General features: G+C 36.1%; 2 long non-coding RNA genes across 5 annotated transcripts in view; one reads left to right on the top strand and one right to left on the bottom strand.

Annotated features, from left to right (window-relative positions):
- The window catches only part of LOC103103793 (uncharacterized), a 50,673-nt gene that overhangs the window by 12,755 nt on the left and 13,676 nt on the right, over positions 1-24,242 (top strand). The gene's annotated exons all lie outside the window — the stretch shown is intronic.
- LOC103103619 (uncharacterized) overlaps positions 1,331-24,242 on the bottom strand; it is a 34,407-nt gene continuing 11,495 nt past the window's right edge. The window contains exon 3 of the long non-coding RNA XR_458250.3: positions 1,331-1,559. This is a non-coding gene — a long non-coding RNA (uncharacterized LOC103103619). The remainder of the gene's footprint in view (positions 1,560-24,242) is intronic.

The raw sequence follows: 24,242 nt of genomic DNA, 5'->3' as shown, positions 1-24,242 counted from the left end.
TATAAAACAAATATAAGAGCCAGAGAGATGGAGACAGAAAGAAAGAGTGGTGAAAGGGGGAGAGATAGAAATAAAGAAGGGAGAGAAAGAAAGTGGGAAGTGAGAAAAAGAGGGAAAGAAAAGAATGGAAGATGTACAAAGACAGATAGACACACAAACATGGGGCAGGACATGCTGAGAGACAGAATGAGTGAGTGAAGAGGGTATGTGTGTGTGAATCTTTTCCCCCAGATAATTATATGGTCTCCAGAACTACTTATAGGGTTACTCTATAAAATTCATATCTACTTGATGTACATATCAAAAGGAACAACATGATATGATTATCATGCTAATGATTTTTATTGATACCCACATATTTAGCCAAATTCAGTTGTTTTGAGCTAGTTCTATTTTCTCCATAAGTCAAGATTCTTTTCAATTATTCAGATTTCAACTCATCCATGCTTGGCTATTTTCCCTTTCTGTACAATTTTTGTCCATGTCCCAAAACATCCCCATAGGGGCTTTATCCAATGTTCAGGAGGCCATTTTTACTTCTGACACCAGGAGAATATCAATAGAACAACCTAATTAATTATAAGATGGTTGAATAATGGATTTATGTTATTTTTAAAAAGCATTTGATACTCCAAGTGATATTTCTCAGTGTCATTTAAAATATTGTTTATATCATAATTATACTAACTGTCAGAATTCTACTGAAGTGTGAGAGCACAAGTGGAAATGGCATGTGATCACAGGGTAAACTGTGAAGAAGCATGAAATGCCAAATTAAGTACTTACAATAGTTAAATACTTATGGACTGGGAATTTGTCCAGAAGAGAGGAGAGAAGGGAAAGATAGGAACATAGATTTTGAGTTGAAGGAATCTCAGAGATGATCTAGTCTAGATCCCTTATTTTCCTAGACAAAGAAGCCCAGGACTAAAGAAATTAAATAATTTGACCAAGGTCACATCAAATTTGGGGACCAGGGCTAGTTTTTAACATTCTGACTCCAAATCCTTCTGGCATTCCATTTCACAATGGACACTATAATTATTGGATTATTCATTATTAAATTCCACATTTCCTCTGGAGTCTTTCTACCTGGACTGATGTTTCTAGTTCTTTTGTCAATGATATATGCGTCCTGAACAATCATAACACAGAGTTCTTTGCAGCTTGTTTCTCAACATGTTGTCAGAGAGGTCATCTTGAGTGATTTTCTTCATGAGAGTATAATATACTATTGTAATTACCCTCAATCAAAGGTGTAAAGATGTATTACATATATCATTTGTAATCATTTAAGAAACAGTTTCAAGTAATTGATATAGAGAATGTAAAGTAATTATATTTATGTCTTGATACTAAATGCCTTTCCCCAGGCAAAAAAAAAAAAAGAATGACAGGGGGTAGGAGTACAGAGTTGAAAGGTGGTTGGTCCTCAGTCATTAGTATTGCACCACTTGGGTAAGGCTTGATACAGAAGATGAGAGGAGGGATCCAATCATTTAATTCCGTTCATTCTCCCACCAGATTTTCTCCTCGATGTGCCACATTACATATTTGGTCTGGAAAAGAACACAGAAGAAAATTAAATAGGGTCACACATCAATTTACTGTGCTGCTTGGGTCACAGAAGAAAAAGAGTTCTAGATAATTGAATTTTCTGGTTAACTCAGGGCTAGTTCAAAAACCTGTTTGGTTTCCACACATGTTCTTTTCCTTGTCTGCCAAATCACAGGGTTCAGTTAGAATCTTCTCTGCTTCCTTCTAGTATGATGTGTGTGTGAATCTAAATCTAAAATTTGTCAGTCCATTCCTGACAGTTTAAGTGGAATTTATTAACAAGAATGGCATATTTCTATAATGGTTTTTTGGCGGTGGTATGGGGTGGTATGGGGAAATGAGGATCATTATTCTCACCATCTATGTATAAGATCATAGACCTGAATCTTGAATGGACTTTGGAGGCCATCTTCCAATCTATTTTATAGATGAGAAAATTGACCTTAAGTGATTTGCCCAAGATCAAATAGGAAGCAGGAACTGGAGGTAGGATTTAAACTAAATCTTCTAATTTCAGAGCCAATTCTCATCTTCTAGAACAGTAGATTCTGAAGGTATGGGAGATTGGGGGGTCCCTAAGGACAGGTCAACCTCTGGAGTTATTTCTTGAATGAATTACTGAGATCAATTCTTCTCCTAAAATTGAGATAGAAGAGGGGTAATGACTTGGAGTAAAGAGTAGGCATTAATGGCACTAAGATAGGGATGAGAGTACAGGAGGAAATGTTTTTGTACTTTCTGGGAGTGAAGTATAGAATTTTTAGAATCTAAAGAGGTTTAGAGCCTCAGAGGGACAGAGGCAGCAGAGGACCTGAGACAAATGGAATTCATATCTATTAGCAGTAGGTCTTAGAAGACCTAGACTTTTGGGGATTCTAAGATGTGAATTTCATCCCATGTTACCTATAGAGGAACTTGTCCCCCATCTCTCCCTCTTGACCCCAGAATATAAGCTTCTTTAGGTTATGAATTATTTCCTTTTTGTCTATATCCCCATAACCAGATCACTTAGCACAATGCCAAGCTTAAAGTAAATAGTTTAATTATTTGTAATGATTGATCATTTGAGGTCTGCTAGACATATCACATGACCTACCATCTTGAGATGAAGCTATGGGTCTGGCATAGTGTAAGTTCACTCCAGCCTGAGGGACTGAAATATCAAATATTGACTGATCCAGCCACCCCAGAAGAATCCCTGGAGAACCATATCTTTATCCCTGTGATTATGAATTGTATTTTACTGAAATGGAGAGCAATTGCACTACTTTCATCTCTATCCACTTTTAACACATTTCTCTACAGTTCACATACCTTTTTGTTCTTCTTGTGCCCTGTGGAACTCTTGCTCTATTGTTAACAAGTTCTCTTTTATCCAAGATATCACGATCTCAAATTCTTTCTATATTTTGACACTCGTAATTCTATACTTCTTACCATTATCTTTCATTCTCTCTTCTTTTACACTTGCCTCTAAGGAAGAGATTGTCAACTCTTCTAATGCTTTGCTTTCTTCTTTTCCCCCATACTGTGTAGCTTGTTCCTGTGAATAATCCACTATCTTCACTAAATTTCAATTATCTCTTCATTAACTAACTGCTTCCTTACCACTTATAAACATTCCTAAATCTCTTGTACCTTTACCTTGGTCAAATTATTTAATTCTTTTAGTCCTGGGCTTCTTTGTCTAGAAAAATAAGGGGTCTAGATTAGATCACCTCTGAGATTCCTTCAACTCAAAATCTATGTTCCTATCTTTCCCTTCTCTCCTCTCTTCTGGACAAATTCCCAGTCCATAAGTATTTAATTATTGTAAATACTTAATTTGGAATTTCATGCTTCTTCACAGATATCATGGAAAGAAACCACTATCCTATATCTCCATTCAGTTCTAAAGCTAAACATGGAGGGGGTGCAGTTGGTAATCATTACCTCTATTTCCTCAATTTCACTCATTAATCAACCACTCAAAATCTGCCTTCCAATTCCATATTTGAAGAGAAGCTGTTCTCTCTAGAAGCCCCAATAATTACTTCACTGCTAAAATGCTCATTTTTTAGTTCTCAGCTTTCATGATTTCACTGAAACATTTGAAACCATTACCTATTCCCTCCTCCTAGATATCTTCTCATACATGTCAGATCACTCATCAGCTTCCTCTATGGTATTATCATCCATGTTCTATCTCTAGGGGGATAAGGGGGTATCTAGGTGATGCAGTGGATAGAGTACCAGGCTTGGAGAAAGGAGGTACTGAATTTAAATCTGACCTAGTTATGTACCCCTGGGCAATTCACTTAATTCCAGTCGCATAACCTTTACTGCTCTTCTGTCTTGGAATACCTCGTATTATAAGACAGAAGGAATGGATTTGAAAAAGTGGGGAGAGAATGTTTATACTCCAATATACTCCAAGGTTCTATCCTTCATTGTCTTATATTTAATCTCTTTGAACCTTGGTGATTGATCACAGCAGTTCCAATGATTTTGATCATAATCTTTACTAAACTGACCCCCTGCTTTGCCTATTCAAATTTACCTACCTTATCCTTTTCTCTTACATTTCATTCCCACATCTTCAACTGAAAGAGGGGTATCTCTACCTGAATGTCCTAACTGGTATCTCAAATTCAATATATGCAAAGTGTAACTTATTGTCCTTTCCATGGTATCTATCCTTCTTTCTAATGGCTTATTTCTGGAGGGTACTACTAGCCTTTTCATTTACCTAGGTCCACAACTTCTGAGTGATTCTTTATTCTACCCTCTCTTACTTTCTGTATCCTATCACTTATGAAATCTTGCTAAATCCTCTCTCATAAAATTCCTTACATCTCTTTTTCAATCTCAGATCAAATAGCTCACACCCTTCTTCAGGATTTTATTATCTCTCACTTAGAATAACGGAATAACCCCCTGGCTGGTATCTCTGATCTGATTTGATTCAACTTCTGAGTCCTCTAAAATTTCAAATTAATATTCCTTCACAGACAATGAGATCAGCTTTGAAAGCAATATGTGGAATTTATTATATAATTTTTAAAAAGCAAATTATATACGAGATTCATAATTCCATGGACAAATACCTCCCCACCCCTGTCTTGTTATTGATTTGGTAATGCTTCTTTAATTTAGTGTTTGTTGTTGTTCAATTGTTTCAGGCATGTTCAATTCTTCAAGACCCCAAATACTTTTATTATGGGATTTTCTTGGCAAAGACACTGGAGTGGTTTATAATTTTCTTTTCCAGTGGCAAGCAAATGTTAAGTGACTTGCCCAAGTTCACACAGTTAGGAAGTATCTAAAATGTGATTGGAACTCATGTCTTACTGACTCTAAGCCCAGCCCTTTATACACTGTACCATCTAGCTTCTTTCCTATTTGCTTAGATAGATTCCTAAAATGTAAGTTTGGCCATGTCATTTCCCTGCTCATGGAGCATTAGTGAGCTTCTATTGCTTCTAAAATAAAATGCAGGTTCCTGCATTAAAAATCCTTCATAATGTTGCTCCAACTTCTTTCCTGATATCTTTCCCCTTTACTTATTCCCCATCACATTCCCTCCATACCAATCAAAATGTCCTGCTTGCTGTTTTCTATACAAGGCATTCCTGTTTACAGATCCATTCTCTTATATTAGCTGTTTCCTAGGCCCAGAGCAATTTCCTTCTTTACCTCCATTCTTGGTATCCTTTCTACCCTTCATACGTTTTCTCTGTTTCACATTTTTTGTGTAGCTACTTTCTGATGCTGTCCATTGTTAATTCTTTCCCATCTCCACTAAAGTATTTGCATTTACTTGATATACATCTATATATATTTTGAATTATCTCTGTAGGATATAAGCTCTGTTCATCAGAGTATAAGTATCTTGAAGCAAAGATTGTTTAATTATTTTCTTTGTATCTCTGAGTCCTAGTATAGCACATAGAACATCATAACTATTTAATAAATGGACACCTTTTGAAATGAATTAAAAAAACACCACCTTTTTGACAACTCTCTTTTATGAAGAATATTTTTTCTCATTGCCAGTTCCTAACCCTGACACACTAGATCAGAAAAAGGACTACTCCCAGACCATCATTTTGTCTTTTTCCATCACTAATTTCTCTTCTGAGATTCACATCAACCGTATGTATCACCCAGGCAAGATCCTTGTTGTAATCATTTACCATTTTCCAAGCCATTTTTCTGACTTTCACAAAGACTTCTGCTTCACCATTTTCTCTATCCCAACCCCTGCCTATATACTCAAGAATTCTAAAGTCCTTTCAGACAAAGGTGTTCTAGTTCATTGATCTTCACTCCATTTTATCCTTCCACAAACAAGGATAAGATATCCATATCTTACATCTCACAATCACCCATAATTTTCCTATTTCTGTCATCTTGTACTCTGAAATTCCCCTCTCTGGTTATAATCTCCTATCTTTCCACATCTCTCAGTCACTCCTAATGCTATTATTTTTATCCTTGTGTTGATCTCTGGCACCTCCACCCTTCTCTGGTCTCCCAAGTCCCTTTTGTGAGTCTTCCTTTCCTCCCTCTGTTTTTTATCTTGCCAGGTCAAATCTGTACTGTTCTCTACTCTTGAATACGTTACCTCTTGTCCTATCAAGGATTACAGTTTGTCAGTTTCTTTCTTTTACATTCTCTGATACTCTGCATATGCTGGTAAGTGTTGTTGGAAAAAGTCACAAAACAAGTCAACTGGGCCACTAGAAATTCATGTTATTTAATCTTGACTAACCTCAACTTCATTTGCAAGGTAATCATTATATTCTTCTCTGGTTAAGTCTGTATTCACAATTCATGCCTACCTTCTCTCCTCAAGCCCCATACTCTATTCTCTCTATCCTCTCTCTCAGCAGAGGACTGCCATCCCATATCTTACAGAGAAAATTGAGATTATATAAAGTGAATTTCATTTCACCTATTTAACATCTTAAAAAAATTTTCACAAGCCAAGTCTAGGACCTTATTTCCTCTGACTTAAATAATTAGTAATAGCAATAATTAATATTTGCATAAGACTTTAAGGTTTTTAAGGTACTTTATACACAGACAGTTAGTGGCCATGGATAGAAGGAGACAACCTGAGTCATGAAGACTTGAGTTTGAATCCTGATTCGAGATTTTTCTAACTTTGTCACTCTGGGCAAGTCACTTAATCTATTTGTGCCTCAGTTTCTAATCTACAAAATGGGGATAATAATAGCATTGATCTCAGGATTAATGGAATCAAATTAGTTAGCATATGTAAAGTGCTCTGTAAACCTTAGGTAATATATGCTATTGTCATTATCTTATAAGCCTGTGAAGTAGATAACTGATCATTATTTTGCTAACATGGAAACTGAGGTTCAGAAAGGTAAAGTTATTTTCCTAGAATAGCGTTAAAGGCAGAATCTGAATGTAAATCTTCCTACCTCCAAGCCTATCTGTATCCACTATCCTAAATTGGCTCTCAGCCCAGATTTTTTACAACAACCATCTAATCCATCTCACTATCTCTAATGTTTCTCCACCCAAATTTATCCTACTAATAGCTTCCAAACTGATGTTCCTAAAAGTCTGATCTGACCATTTCACATGACTCCTCAAAAAGTTCCAGTATATCCCTTAAACTTTGGGGATAAATTATAAACACCTCTTCTTGATAGGTGAAGAAGCCTGTTGTAGTCTTTCCTCTGCCTGTCCAGGATCCCTGGCCTTTCCTCTTCTTCATTCACTCTTTATTCTAGCCACATTGGCACCCTCTTCATTCCCTGAGCACAAAATCCCCTCTTCCCATGTTCCATTTTCATGCCTTTGGTTTCCAGGCCCCTTCCACTGCTTGCAATCCCTTCTGACCTTGGCCAATGTAGAATTACTACTTTCCCTCAGGTCTCAGCCCGAGACCAAACAAGGCCTCTTCTGATCCCGCCAGTTTCTCTCCCAAATTTTCCACCCAAAAACTACTTTATATTTATATAATCAAAGGTTTGGAGATTAAAGAACCTCAGAGGCCATTGGCTCCAACTCCCTTGTTTTACAGTCAAGGAAGCTAAGGCATGGAGAGATTAGGTGACTTGTTTCAGGTCTCACTATAAGTACATGCCGTGGGATTTGAACACAGATCCTTCCCATTCCACGAAACTGAAACATCCTGATGATCTGGACAGGTGTATGAGACCAATGGAGATTTTTTTCAGAACTACACTTAGTCTTGTTCCCTCTTCTTATTCTGTGAACTAGTTCAGGTCAAAGTTCCATGGAGCTGCCTCTGCCTGATTTACCAGGATAATTATTGCTGTTTAGACATCACCTGGGAAGCTGTTAACATGCTACTCTTATGTGGTTCTCTGGGGGATTAATTTGTGTTGTAACTTTCTGAGATTGTACATGCATAGGTGCTTATACAAAGCAGAGAAGAAGGATGGTAATGATGATGTAATCAGATTTCAACCACAGTAAAACAAGAACATTTTGTGGGTATATTAAATTTTACTGCAGAGCCAAGCCATGCACACTTTAGAAAGTGCTAGGGGCATGCTGTTATTGACTGGATGGAGTTACTGGGTGCTCCCAGATGTGTGGGTGACATCCATTTCTTAATTCCATAATGTTATCTGTAACTGACATGTGATTATAATACCACAATTCTCCTTAATGCAGCCTGTAAAAACACATTGATTTTATAGCTCCCCAAACCGATTACATTAATATCTGTGCATAATTAGTTTACACATTACTAAATTACTGACAGATTAAAAGTGAAATAGTGCAGTTCATACTCAGCCGCATAACTGCCAGAAAGGAAATTAATATGGATTCAAATGGTCCTCAGAGACTTACGTTGAAATAGCAGAAATCTATAAAGACTGCTTGCATTAGGAAATTTCTATCACCAACATGTTTGTGGTTGATGCTTTCCTAAGTTGTTAATACAGGCAAAATGTAGTGCAGGAAATGATACGTGAGCAATGCTTTGGCTCTTACCAGCTCAAGAATGTGTTTATTAAAAAGCAAATTCTTAATTGTGACATTAAATGAAAGTGAAATGAAAAGAATAGCCAAACCTTTAAGTTTCAACTTAAACTACTTTTAGTTTCTAGGTACTAATATTTTGAACAGTCTTATTTCTTAACAATATTTTCAAAGAGAGGATGGAGGGGAGGGAATTTACATTTTATACTCTTTCTCCAGCTTCCCCCAACCCCCTGCCACCAGACACACATATACTGAATTTTTCTCTGGAGTCTTGTTTACATTTGGTTTCTCCTTGAGTGGCTAGCTCTATGTGTTTGTGTGTACCAGCTTTCCACATAAACTTGCTCATGGCGAATTGGTGGAAATGTTTCTCTGGTCCTTCTTAAACTAGCTCTCACCTTCTGCATGGGGTTAATGTTTACCAAATCCCCCAAACCATGAAATCTTATGAAGCCTGTGCCTAAGAAACTATCCCCTCAACAACACATTCAGCCAATGATCAGAAGTAGCAGATTATATCAACAAGATTGAAAAGAGACATGAAGTTGTCCTTGAAGCATAAAAAACCCTCTACATCTAGTATAGCCATATGTCCTGGTTCTGATGGGAGAGCAGCAACATTATTTATTTCTCTTTATCTGAGCCTAGTCCTAATCCTAAAACTCTGCCAGAAAATAGCAAGTCATTTTTCTTTAGATCCTATTAGCCTATTAAGGCCACTGCTGCTGTAGATGTTGCTACAGTTTGCTAGAGAAGTGGAAAAAGAGATTTGGGCAATCAGTTGGATAGGGCAGTCTGGTGCAGTGGTTTAAATAATGGATTTGGGGTAAGGATAACTTTGGAAAGTTAGGATCCTGAATATCACTATCTATGTGACCATGGACCAGTTAGGTCATCTCCCTGTGTCTCAGTTTCTTCAAATGTAAAATGATGGGGTTGAGTAGATAATTGCTAAGGTCCCTTTGAGCTCAAAATCTATGATCTATGTGCAAAGGCATAGAAGAGTCTGAGGACATAAGAAAGTTACTTAGAGCCCTAAATAACAGCAACTAATTTTCATATAAGCATGTGTACACATGTGTGTATATGTACCTATACATATGCATATATGTCCAAATAAATATAAAAATGAATTCAACTGACTGGATGACTCTGGCAACTTACTTAACTTCTACTTGTTTTGCAGCTTTCTAATATTATATATCTGTTATAGAAAAGTTACTAATATATTAATAGAGAGAATTTTCTCATTGAAGAATGCTGTATAATAATAAAATCACAGGTTTATACACTCTCCCTATTTTACACACCCATATACACCTATGTGTTTTATATATGTGTGTATATATGTTATAAGTATGTCTGTATGTATATGTAAGGATTTATATTCTCTCACATATATGTGTATATATTTTTCCCAAATTACTATTAAAGTCTCTCTCTCCTCTAAAAAACACAAAGGTTCTCCCGATATGTTGCTATATTTCTCCTCTCTGATTAAGAAATACTATTCCTCAGTGTTATCAATGGGAAAATTGAAGCTTAAGCATCCTGAAGTATTAACAATGATCGTATATGAGAAAAACAAAGATGTTAACTAATGATTTTGAGGTCTCACTTTCATGGTTTTCAAATGTCTGACTCAGTTGAAAACTTTAGGATGCCCAAGTGCCCAAGAGCTCTAATTCATACTTAATGCTTTCATTTCTACCACTTCTAATAAAAACAGCAAAAGTATGTGGAGTTTTTGCTTGAGAAGCAAATAATTTTTGCCTTTATATACACATACAAAAATATTGTTATTATTATTTATTTAATGATTCACTATTATACCTATGTGTATGAAGTTCCAAAATGAATATATGATATTTAAATATGAATGTATACATTATATTCATATATCTATTCTTTTTTGAACTTTTAAAAACCACACTGCTTTCCCATAATTTGACTTTTGAAGTTCATAAAGGATGATAGCTGACTGTGTACCATGATTTGGGAACCACTGTTATAAACAAAAAGCTAATGTAACAGAGTTTCCAGATGTTTCTTGTTGGAGAAATGCAGTTATGATATAGATTTCCCAAATTATACATATGAAGTACTACATGTAGAAAGCAATAGTCCCATAACCCACAGCACTCCATTTCCCCCATGAAGTGGTTAATGAGTTCTGACTATCAGGAGATGGTTAAAGAAATACTTATCTAAAAGGATGTTCAGAACTGTCTCACCTGGATGTGGTTGCCATGGAAACTAATTTCCCCTTATTTATATTTTCTACCCCCCAAATTACTATTACTAATAATTTTGGCAATTATTAAAAAAGACAAGGAGTAGGCCATGTGAATCCAGGCAAGAAATGAAAAAATGGAATCAAGAAGGAATGTTAAATGGAAAAAACTGATGTGCCATCAAAATGTTTTCAATTAGCCCATGGGACTGCTCTCCTTGCAAATAAGTATCTCCATGTTAGTGTAGAACCAGGAAAGATGAGTAGTTAGAGGATTACTAGAATAGGTTAAGATTACCATCTCTGCCCCGTATTATTTCAATTAAATTAAACATCTACTAAGTACAAGGCACTTTTTCTAGGCACTGGTGATACAGAAACAATTTGAAAGTGTCCCTTCAAAAAAGTTTATATTCTAGAAGATGCAACATGTATGTATTAGATTAAATGATGACAGAAAAAGGAAAAAAGAGTGAGAGATATACAGAGAGGGAGAGACAGAGAGAGAGAGACAAAGAGAGACAGAGAAAGAAAAAGAGAGACAGGGGGAAGGGAAAAAGGGAGGAAGGAAGAAGGAAAGAAAGAAGGAGGGATGAAGGAAGGAAGGAAGAAAGGGAGGAAGGAAGGAAGGAAGGAAGGAAGGAAGGAAGGAAGGAAGGAAGGAAGGAAGGAAGGAAGGAAGGAAGGAAGGAAGGAAGGAAGGGGTGAGAGAGAGAGAGAGAGAGAGAGAGAGAGAGAGAGAGAGAGAGAGAGAGAGAGAGAGAGAGAGAGAGAGAACATTGGCAACTGGGGAAGGAAGAAGGGGCTTTGTATAGGAGATAACACCATTTACATCGTACTTGTCTCTTTTCCCTTGAGTGAACTATCATCATGAAAATTATGAGATGATAGTATTTCACTGGGTTCTCCTATAGCTGCCCTTGAATTCCTGTCTCAATCTTGCCCTATCCTTATCTTACCTTATCCTCCTTATCCTTATCCTTATCATCCTCCATCATGGGTGTGCCCATGTCAGGGCTTCATTTTCTTTTCTGACAGGATTATTAAACTAGTTAATGATTATTATTAAATTCCTTGATGAGGAAAATGCTATGTATATAGTTTATCTAGATATTAGCATCACTTTTGAATAGCTGTAGAGATATGTACTAGGCAATAATATAATCAAAAAGAATCAGAACTTACTTAGATGACAGAAATGAAAGAATAGCATTAATGGTAAATCATCAATATGACAGGAAGTCACCAGTGCAGTAACCCAGGGATCTGTACTTGGGTCTAGTCCATTCAAAACTTTTATAACTATTGTAGATAAAGGCATAATTGGTATGCTCCTCATATTTGCAGAGGACTCCAAGATTGAAGGAATGGCTAACATTGTACATGATACCATTAGGATCCAAAAGTATCTGACAGGTAAAAACATTAGGCTGAATTTAGTAAGATGGAATTTAATAAGGATAAATGTAAAATTTTGTACTTGTTTAGCAAAAATCAGTTTCACAAGATAGGGGAGGTACAAATAGGCAAGAGATGTTCAGAAAGAAGATCTAGAGAATTTAGTATTTAGTATATACTACAACTTTAATATGAATCAGCAGTGAGATATGGGATGATGATGATGATGATAAATTATGATATATTGAACTATATTAAGATCAGCACAGTTTCCAAGAATAGGGATATGTTGGTATCATTGCACTTGGCTCTCATCAGACTCACCCTGCGGTATTGTGTTCTGGTTCTGGGTGCCTTGATTTAAGGACATTGTCAAGCTAGAGAGGAGGGCAAACTGAGTGGTAGAGATCTTTAATTCAATGTTTTACAAAGATCAGTTGGGGAACTAAGTATGCTTAAATTATAGAGCCAAGAGTTTGAAGGGGGATGAATGGAAGGGATAGTACATGAGAGCAGGCCAAAGAGTGAAGTAAAAGTGAAGACTTAAGGTGAGGTAGATTAGCTGCTTTCATTATTTATTTATTTATTTATTTATTTATTTATCTATTTATTTATTTATTTATTTATTTATTTATTTATTTATTTATTCATTCATTCATTCATTCATTCATTCATTTGTTCATTCATTCATTTGTTTATTTATTTATTTATGTGTTTGTTCATTTATTTATTTATTCATTCACTCATTTATTTACTTATTTGTTTGTTCATTTATTTATTTGTTTGTTTATGTATTAAAAAAAAACCCTCATCTTCCATTTTAGAATTGATACTAAGTATCATTTCCAAGGCAGAAGAATAGAAAAGATTAGGCAATTGGGGTTAAGTGACTTGCCCAGGACCATCCACCTAGGAATTGACCACTGAGTCATCTAACTGCCCCTGATTAGCTGCCTTTAAGTATTTGAAGTGCTATCATAGACTTGTACCAAGAGACTGCAGAGCAAGGAGCAATAAATGCACTGATAATGCAAATAGGTTAATGTTAGGACACAATGTTAGGAAACTTCTTAGCAACTTGAGCTGTTCTGATTTGGGATGGAAATGGGATCCCCGCATAAGTGTGTGTTTCATCTTCTTGGAGGTTTTCAAGCAGGAGTTGGATGACAACTTTCTGTATTTGGCACTTCTTTTCCTGTATAGACTGAAGCCCTTCATTTTTCACTGGGTTCTGTTTCTGATCTTCAGGACTTATTTCTCTACTATGACCCAGCAATCTCCTCAAACTAAAGTATCATCACCCCTGTGAACCCTTCCCTCTGTCTTGTCTTCCCCCTAGAACCTACCTTTAAAAAGGGAGGGCCCAGTCATCAATATATAGGTAGATTCATTTTTCTCTTTTGATGTGTGCTTACCTATATTATTTTTTCTTTTTTTTAAACACTTATGAAGTGAGTTATTCAGAGGAGGGGGGAAGATGACAATTGGATCATCAAAGACTTGTGAACCAAAATAAAGACAGGAAAAGTAAAGTGGAGAAAGAGCACTGTTTTTGGAGCCAGAGGATAAAGTTTCAAAACCTGCTTCTATTACATACAGCCTATTAAGCTTGGGTAAATGACTCACTGACCCTTTCTAGGCCTTAGTTTCTTTACAAAATGTAAAATAAATGAGTTAGACCAAGTGACTCTAATGCCCCTTTACTTTATAATAAGACTATGAAGTTTGATTAATGTACATATCAAGCTTTAGCTAATAATGCAACTGAAAAAATGCATACTATCAGCAAATAAGTACCTGGAAAAAATATTATTGTAATTATGGAACCATCTACTCATCCCATTTTTTGTCTTGTTTTTGTTATGCTCCAAAGAGCAAATGTTTGGTATTTAGAGGCCTTCCTTCCTTTCTTTTTTTTTTCCTTCTGACTTGAAAAGACGGACATCAATGATTTCACCATTGCTTTGAAAACTAATCTTCTAAGGCTAGGAAAGGAATAGTTCTAAAAACCCAATTTAAATTGCCCTTCCTCTTTTTTTGAGATTTTATTATTTCTGCTGTTACTTAAGAATGGTGAGAAAGCTTTATGGCCCCGTGAAAGAGTGATGTAGTATTTTCTTCACAACTATCAAAAGTAATTAATCTGTTTGAATCGTTACATGATAGTTCTATAATTGAGTGGGGGAAAGAATAAAAGTTGCTTTGAATTAGGAGGATGGGAGGAGTCCCTTAGACCAATGATGTAGACATGGCATTAGTAATGTCATCATACTCTGGAGTCAAGTCCATTAGTGGGAATAATCAGTTCTATCATTTAGTGTGTAACACCAGATTTAAAACCTTCCTTTTAAAATATTCACTTTGGATTTTATTATCTTAACAGTATATATTCACTTTAGGGTCTCTAAATTCTAAATTCATTTTTAATCACTTTACCTTTTAACCAATATGTTCTTTATACATGCTTGAGAAAAAAAAATAAGTTGACTCTGGGTCATTTTGATGCCAAAGCTCTGAAATCACTCATAGGTGCCATTTGGCCCAGGTAGTGAACTTTCACTGCACTTTTTGTAGTGGAAGCAAGAAGCACTAACTGAAGCACAAAATACACTCTGGGGAGGCTTCCCAGAGTTTGAAGGGAGATGAATGAGAGGGATGGTATACCAAGGTGAGATTAGGCCAAATAGCACCTTACCTGGGATGCAACTACTAAGAGGAAAAAGTTGGCCAAGAGTAATAGCCCCCAATTGTATCTTCTCATTCTTGCCACGTAGATGCTTAGCTCTGTTATTTTCAAACTGCTGAAGAACTTCGAGGCTGTAAAGTTTCTCTAAATTCAGAATCCAGGGGCAAATCCTCCATCATCACATCTTAGTTATACTCTAATGATAGTATAATTTTGCATGGAATAATAGCTAATACTAATAAGTCACATTTATATTGTGCTTACAATGTATCAGATACTGTGCTAAGTACTATACACTTTTTATCTCATTTGATCCTCATAACAACTCTGAGAGGTAGGTGCTAGTATTATCTCCATCTGATAGATGAGAAATTGAAGCCAAGAGAGATGAAATGACTTGCCCTGGATCACACAGCTAGTAAATGTCTGAGGTTGGATTTGAACTCAGGTCTTCCTGACTCCAGGCCCAGCATGCATTCTGTGGAAGCACTTTAGGCTTGGAAACCTAAGAATAGATGGCTGCTCCATTATCCTTTTCTTGATGGACTTATAGAATATCAGACTTTTCCTATTTGTTCTTTCTCTAAATCAGGGTACATGTGCATCTGTGCTAGACATGTGATGGCAAAAAGATAGGCCTGTGTGCATGCACAGTATTTCACTACTTAACCATTTCCATTTTGATAGAGATTAGAGTCTGTTTACTTATGTCTGCAAACTGTGTACTTCTGTTCTACGGAGGGTTATATTTAAGACAGTTTGGCAAACACCAGAAATGTGTTTGCTGATCTGGAGTTGAAGTAACAAACTGCCCTGAAAGAGCTTCTCCATTAAGAACTGCCTGTGTCTGAGGATCAGATTTCCTGGAATGTGACCCATGTTAGAAAAAACAAATTCTACATGCTATAAATCAGATTTTCTGATTAATGAAATGAAGAAAGAAGCCCAGGTAATTTCTACCCCCCCAAAATCACCCCCCACCCCCAAACTCAGTGTATGCATTCAAGGGATAAAAATGGTCTTACTGTACTGGTTTGAGAAATACATCTTTCAATTGTTATGCCCAGTGGCTATTAATGGCTGTAATTGTACTGCAGACTCGTTAACAAGTTTGTTGAAGGTTCACATTATAATTTTAAAGGAGTTAATTGAATACTAATCCAATGTGCAGCACAAAAATTATTTGAACCATTCCTGGAAAGCCGAAAATCCCACAAGCTGCCTTGGTTCTGCTAAATCCCTACCCCTGTGAAACTAAGAAAATGAATATTCAATATTTTTCCATTTGAGTCTCTTGACATCCTATTGATTCACTTTATTTTCCCAACAATTTTCTGACAGGTTTCCCAATGTGGATTCTGCAAATTCTTTGATATACATCTGGTGATTGCCTTTGAAAATGAGAGCTGTGGCCAATTTTGGGCTAGGGTTTAGAACTGGGAAGTTTCTAGCTCTAAGAAACAGAGGCGCCTTTGCATTATAGCAAGAAGCTTGTGCAGAAAGGACCAAAAGTCCTCATAGATGGGTGTTGAGGGTAAAACACTAGACTGGGGAAGATGTCTTGTTGGGGTTCATGAAATAAGAATTGTTTGTCAGTCATGTGTCCAGGTGAATTCTAAATTTGTGTTGATGGAGAGGATTCATGAACCACACACACATGCACACACTCACACACACACACATGCACACACGCACACAAACACACACGGAGAAATGATGATAGGAAAGCAACTACATGGTAGCCACCAGCACCAACACACAGACATATCAGGAAGGCTATTACTTGCTCTGGCTCAAAGAGAGGTCATCTAGTCCAAACCCTTAACTTTACAGATAGAGACTCAAATTTTAAAGATGGCAAGAGACTTGTTTTAAGGTTCCCCAAGTGTCAGAGGGAATGTTTGAACCCAGCCCCACTAACCCCAAATCCAGCAGACTTTCCAAAAGCTATATTTTAGCAGGTTGTCACAAAGTTGTGAGTCATGAAGGCATTTTTTCAAGTTGTCTACTGCTCAGTTAGCTATAACAAGGTGTAGATTGAGCTACAGCCATTCATATCTGACTCTAGGAAGCAGCCTAGAGAAAATTTGGTTTTATCTGAACTATTGCTACTGAGAGAATTCGAGTCCTTATATAGTCAGCATATTAACTAACCTATTATAGGAATTTATTAAGCTTAAAAGTTAACTTCACAATCATTCTTACAGTTATCCTTTCAATGAGGTTTGTTGAAACTAAATCATTTGAAGAAACATGTATCAGAGGATCAAACATTTTCAGCTGGAAGAGAGATTAAGTCTCTATTAATAGAATAAGAAACAGAGGCATAGAGAAGTCAATTGCTTTGTCTAACACCCTATAGGCAGGAAGCATAGAATTAAGATTCAATCCCATCCTTAGACACTATATCCAGCTCCTCTCTTCTCCACCCATGTACCACACTATAGAGGTAGTGTAAAAATAGCAGAAAGGCCACCCGATTTGGATTCAGAGGATCAGTGTTCAAATTCCAGCTCTGTTACTGTCTGTGTAAACTTGAGCAAGCCAAAACTTCTCTGGGACTTAGTTAATTGTAATGATAATAATAATATCTATATAGACCTATACAGTTTGAAAAGTGATTTATATATATTTATTTCATTTGATCCTCATAACAACCCTATGAGACAGATGCTATTACTATCCTCTTTTTACTGAAGAGACTGTGAGAGGTTAAGTTGATTATCTGGGGACATAGTCAATACCTGAGGTTGGATTCAAACTTAGGTCTTCCTGGCCCCAAGGCATTCTATCCACTAGACCAGGGTACCTCTACATTCCCTATCCTTTATGGTTTTCCCCTTTCATACTTTTATTCATGGAGTCCCTTTCATATAGAATCCATTTTCACTCACTTTACCAGCTGAAATCCCACTAGTATTTCAGGATCTATCTCCAACTCTACCTTTTTAAAATCACAAATTTAGAATGAGAAAGGATCTTAGAGGCCATCTATTCTTACCTCCCCAACACCATTTTACAGATAAGGAAACCAAGTCCAGAAAGATAAAGATATTTGCTTAAGCTCACACATTCTACTGTATTGCTACCTTTCCTAATTCTGTTAATCAAATATGGTTGCTTCACACTTCAAATAACCATACCATTCTTTGTTCCTCTTTAATAATATTCAGCACACTAGGCCTTGTATCATGCCACATGTGTAATTGTCTTGTCTCCCTTTAGTGAATAAGTCCTTTGAGGGAAAGGGCCAGATCTTAACCATCTTGGCAAACCTTCAAGTGCTAAGCACAGTACTTTGTCCATAGTAGGTTTTTGAGAAATAATATTTGATTGAATTTAATATCAGGAGACTTGCCTTTGAGGAAGAGACTGCTCAGAAAATTGCCTTTATATATGAGACAAGAACCAAGCTTTCCATTTATATTCACATAGGCAATCAGTCCAATGGCAGTTTGATTTAAAAAGTTAATAGTTCAAATAGTAGCTTTGATTGACTATTGACTCAATGAAACTGATTATAAATTTATCCACAACTACTGGAGTCTCTTCAACTGAGATTTGGAAATGATCATATTTTGTTACATAGCAAGATTAGAAATGGTGAATTTTGGAAGTGTGGCAATTTATATTTAAGTAACAATAGCTCAAGGCTTTATAGTTTATAGAATGTTTCCTTACATCAGCTTGCTGAGGCATAAAGAAAAGGAAGGAAACAAGTATTTATTAATCATTCTGTGCTAGGCACTTTATAAATATTATATCATTTGAACCTTATAAAACCCTAGAGGTAGGTGTTATTATTATCTCCATTTTATAGTTGAGGAAACTGAGGCAGGATATGGTTAGCCAATCTGCTCAGGGCTACACAGTGTTTGAGGTTGGCATTAAATCAAAGTCTTCCTGATTCCAGGATTAGCACTCTATTCATTACATGATCTAACTGCCTCTGAGGTAGGTCTAATGCATGAATCTTTGCGCCCCTTTTTACAGATCCAACTGAATTTTATTTTTAAAGATGTATTAACAATTTTATATATTTCAAACATTTGTAGAAAGCCCCAATTCTGTTAAAGGTTACAGATACAATATTTTATCATTGATCCTGTGGAATCATAGACGATCACTACCTTGATCATATCTTGCTGTTTTCAAAATCATGTGTCTTTCCAGTACTCATTTTAATTGTTTAATTGTCTTATTCATCTTGCCTATTTCATTTTTCATCAGTTTATAAAATCCTCAAAATATTTTGTTTTTATGATATTGATGTGACAGAATAAGTTGTCCTTCTGGTTCTATCTAGTTCACTCTCAATCAAGTCATATGAGTCTTTTCAAATCATCTATTTTCTTATATCTTGCCCCTAACAGTCTTTCATCATATCCATGTGCTATGGCTTATTCAGTCATTTCTCACTTGACTAGGATCCCTTTAGTTCCCATTTTTTGCTGTTCAAGAAGGTCTACTATAAACATTTGTCTACAGACAAGACTTTTTCTTTTGTCTTTTTGCTTTATCCTGTATAGGCCTTGCAGGGTATATTTGGTTCAAAGAGTATATATCTTTTAGTAAATTTTTGGTTTTAATTCCTAAATGCTTTTCAAAGTAGTTGTATCCATTTATAGGTATAGGTTTATCAATGTGTCTTTTCTAGCACAGCCCCTCCATCATTCATTGTTTTCCTTTTTTGTTATCTTTACAAAAAAAGTTGTAAAACTGAATCTCAGAATTGCTGTTACTTGTATTTCTCTAATTAGTCGAGATCTAGAGCATTTTTAAAATATATGTAGGTATTGACAGTCTGGGTTTCTTCTCATACCAACTGCCTGTTCCTATCCTTAGAATCATTTAACAATTGTGCAATGGATCTTACTCTTACAAATTTGAATAAATTACTTGTAGGTTGTGGATATGAGACCTTTGTCAGAGAAATTCACTATATAGATTTTTCTAGTTAATTGTTTTCCCTTTAATTTTAGCTTTATTATCTTTGTGCAAAAAAGACATTGATTTTATACAATCAGAATTTTCCATTTATTTTCTATGATACTCTCTATCTCTTATTTGGTCATAATCCTCTCTTCATTTTTCAAATTTCAATTTTGCAAACATTTATTAAACTACCACTCTGTGCAAAGTCCGGTAGTAAGTACTAAGAGGAATATAGAGATCAAATCAGGCACAATTGCCTTTATTGAATTACAAGTCTATATGAGGAACATGACATAAAATCCTTTTTTTACCTTCCCCAAATTAAAAAACAAACAAACAAACCTCTATTAAATAAGCCAAGAAAACCTTATTAATTATGTATCCATTAAAGGTCTACTCCCTTTCCTAATGGATATTGCCAAGCCCTCTGTAATGATATATAATTAACTCTGTTGATTGGAACACTGACATGTAGGCTATGGACTGGCCTTGGAGTATGGAAACATTAGTGTCAAGGTCAAATATGTATATATACTGGCTGTGTGACTCTGGGCAAAATGTTTACTCCCTCAGTTCTTCCAGCCAATTTCTTAAGACTATAAATACAATGTAAATCAGCATTAGTAGAAGGGAGTTTCCTCACAGGGAGTTCCCTCTCGGACCCTCAAATGGATCCATGGTCTTATTGATTCAGAAGTTCTTTCCAAAAAATTCACCCATTCTGGGCAATTTGTCATTCATATATTCTTATAAGTTCTCTACTTGGAGAGTCTCCCAATGTACTGGAGACTTTCTTTTCTCCTGATGCTTTAGAGATACTGGTGGAACATTCTGACTACCTATCATTACCCCTTGCCTTTTTGTGCCCTTGCTACATAACCAGGCCATATTTTCTTCCTCTAATATGATGACAGCTTTTATTCTATGATGTCTATGATGACAGCTTTTATTCCAATTTACTTTTATTCTTCGTCAAAGCTCAATATTAGTAATATATTATAGCCTGCTCATAGCTACTATGTAACTTTCCAGGATCCTCTGTATGATAATCATTTTTAATTCTTTAGTGATCATTTTTCCCAAATCACACTATTAAAAAGCAGTACCTATAGGACTTTGCTATTAAAAGGGTGGTCCTTTGTTTTCATGAGAAGACTGAGGTCATTAAAGAATTTGATGTTTTCTTGAAGGCAATCCAGCCCATCTTTCTCCACTTAGTGAACTCTAATTCTAACTCATTGTCTATATGTACTTCAGTATCAGAAATGATTTCTAGGGGACAGCTAGGTGACTTAGGGGATAGAGAGTCAGGTCTAGAGATAGGAGATCCTGGGTTCAAATCTGTCCTGACACTTCTTAGCAAGTCAGTTAACCCCCAATGTCTAGCCATTATCCCTCTACCATCTTGGAACCAATATACAGAATTGATTCTAAGATGAAAGGGAAGGGTTTAAAATTACTCTTTTGATGAGAAAGCTCAAATTTATACATATAAATTTATGTTACAATCAGGACAATAGACATTCTTCATTCAATTGGTACCTACAGAGATAAAATCATTGGTCTGGAAAAAAAAAGGCAGGGACAGAGGTTATTCTGGGCTCTACACCTATAATACAAAAAAAATGAAAATAAAAATAGTTCGTGTCCTCAAGATTTTAGAATTCTACTACTGAGGAGTAAGGGTGGTCAGTAAAAGGAATATCTGCAACATCTAAATAAATGCATGATGCAATCAGTGCAAGAGACATTCTTCAACTAGTTGGTTCCTACACAGATGAAATCACAAATCTGGTCCAAAAAATAAAGAAAGGGAGAAATTGTACTTCAATCTAGATTTATAAATGCAAAGACAAAAGAAAAAATAGCCTCTATATTCAAGAGTTTGCCTTCTAAAGTGGTAGGGAGCAGGAGAAGGAAATACATGCAACATAAATAGAAAAGAATATTCTGGATAATTTGTATCTCCAACTGTTTCTGGAGCATAGTAGGTATTTAATAAATGATTGTTAATTGATTTAAGAGAAAGCAAATCCTGCCAACTAGGGGCATTAGGAAATGTAATTTCCTATAAGAGGTTACATATGAATTAAACTTCAAAGTAAAATTATTGAATCAAAAAAAAAAAGAAAAAAGTAAAACAGCAATTTCATACCCATTTCAAATCCATGAATTAAAAACATTCTCTAGATGGTAGTTTAAATTTTTTGTTGCTAAGAATCATTTTTAAAATACCAGCAAAATAATGAAAAGCCATCCTGCCTTGTGTTCAATGGCAAGAATTGCTAGGATGATGCTCACAGGTATGTACATCTTTTATCCTCCAACCAATCATAAGTTGTGCCTCTGATATATTTTATTTCCAAGAAGTAGAGATTAGGGATGATGAAAAGAAAGAGGGTAGAGCTGAATGATACTTGGGGCAGGATAGGGGCCTACTCCCACTCCCAGACAGGACTCTTTGCTGATGGACTCTGCATCAAGAGGATAGTATGCAGGGCCCCCTGACTACAGCTCTCAATCTCCTGTTTTCAGAGTCCAGGGAGATTAATTTTGTGTCAAGGTATGAGCTTTTCAGCAGCACCGGGAGCCCAGCAAACCACATTAACTGTCACCCTGGCAGGTTGTATAAACAGAGAGTGATGCTTTGGCAGCATCATCTCAGTACCCTTATGAGTTAAGCAGTTTCCTGTGGAGAAAGCACTTTTTTCTTCAATACTTTGTGATAGAGAACTTTCATCTCCTAACATGACTGGTGCCTTCCTGTCTGCAAAGGTTCTGGTGCTGCAAGAGGAAAAAAAAAGGGGGGGGCAGGGAACAAAACACTTCACCTTAAGTCATTGAATAGGGGGAAATGGCTCAACCAACAAATGAAAGTAATGTGATGACACGTAAAAAAATAATTAAAACCTCCCTGCTAATGACTTGGTGATTTTCACAGTTTTAAATGTGCTGACTTTAAAAATCTGTGGGAGGTCAATAATTTTCCCTCTGCCTGTCACTGGGCCAAGGGTGCTTCTAATGTACCTTAATTACAGTACCTACAGGTGGAGTATTACACAGTATAAGCAAATTAAGCAAAACTGATTGACTGAGGGGAATAAAATGTCAGAGTCCTTGAGGTTGAATTCTTATCAGGCAAAGATGATGGGAAAGGTAGATGGGCTACTTGGTGGTGAGGAGAGTGAACTCAAGGATGGAAGTCCAGTTTACAAGTGGGCTAGTTACTGACTCTCATCTCTAGGGTTCTTCATTATTACCTGGGCTTCTTAACTGAATTCTTAACTGAATTCCTTAGGAATTCCACTTTTGAAAACAGATGTAGGACACATCTATTTTAAGAGGAAAATGTTTGTTGAGTTTGTGGGTCTGTGTTCTGATAACAATTCACTCTCCATTATCTGTGGCTATTGAGAACAGGGCAATTATAGATTATCTAACTATATAAAAATCATGAAGTAATCATTGATTACTTCAGGACAGGAAAGGACAAGAGATCCATTATATCCATTATAATATTCTATGCACAGAAAGAATTGAATAAAATTTAGTCGAAGGAATGAGAGCAAGAGAGAGACCAAGGATAAGAAACAGACACACACAGAGGCAAAGATAAGAAGAGATTCAGAGAGATAGAGATAGGAAAAATAAAAATAACTGATATAGTATCTTAGAGCAATAGTTTGGTGATAGAAAAGGAAAGATTTCCTTTTAGTGATTTAATATTTTCCAGAAAATTTACCCATCATTCTTTTAATCACCTCCCTCAATATTCAAAACAGTCAGTAGAATATAATTCTCCAGGAGATTGTAAACTCCTTGAAGTCAGGGGTTCTCATTTTTATTTCTGCATCCCAGTGCAATGCCTAGATTATGATAGGTGCTCAATAAATAACTGCTGAATTAAACTGAATTGAAGTGAACCAATTTGAATTTAACCCTGGAAGGCGCATAAGTAAATAATTCCCATTCATGTTATTTTCCATGATCCTCTCGTATCTGACTGAACGCACTATTTTTATTAAAAGATGAAAACCTCTTATACCCTATACCAAGAGAAATTCAAAATGGGCAAATGGCTTAAATAAGAAGAGTGAAATCATAAAAAATTAAGTGAACATAGAATAATATACCTGTTATATCTGAGGGAAAGGAAGGTATTTAAGACCAAGCAAGATATAGTAGTAGTCTCTCGGTAACTGAGGATGACGATTGTCTTTGTGCACTTTCATCTGTGATGTAGATGAGTGTGCACAAAAACACTTGTGCATGAAGGAGATTTAAGTGGAAAAGTCGATGCACAGAGACAGTCCCACTCTCTTGGCGTTGGAAGCCTGGGTCCAGTGGCACAAAAAGTCGTTACACCTGGACACTTCCTCAGCTGTATTGGATGGCCCCATTGTCTTTTGTGCTCCAACACACCTTAAACACTCCACTGTGCCTTGCTGTATCCCCATC

The sequence above is a fragment of the Monodelphis domestica genome, chromosome 1, assembly GCF_027887165.1.
Source record: "Monodelphis domestica isolate mMonDom1 chromosome 1, mMonDom1.pri, whole genome shotgun sequence".
NCBI lineage: Eukaryota > Metazoa > Chordata > Mammalia > Didelphimorphia > Didelphidae > Monodelphis > Monodelphis domestica.
This window is presented reverse-complemented; position numbering and strand designations above follow the sequence as displayed.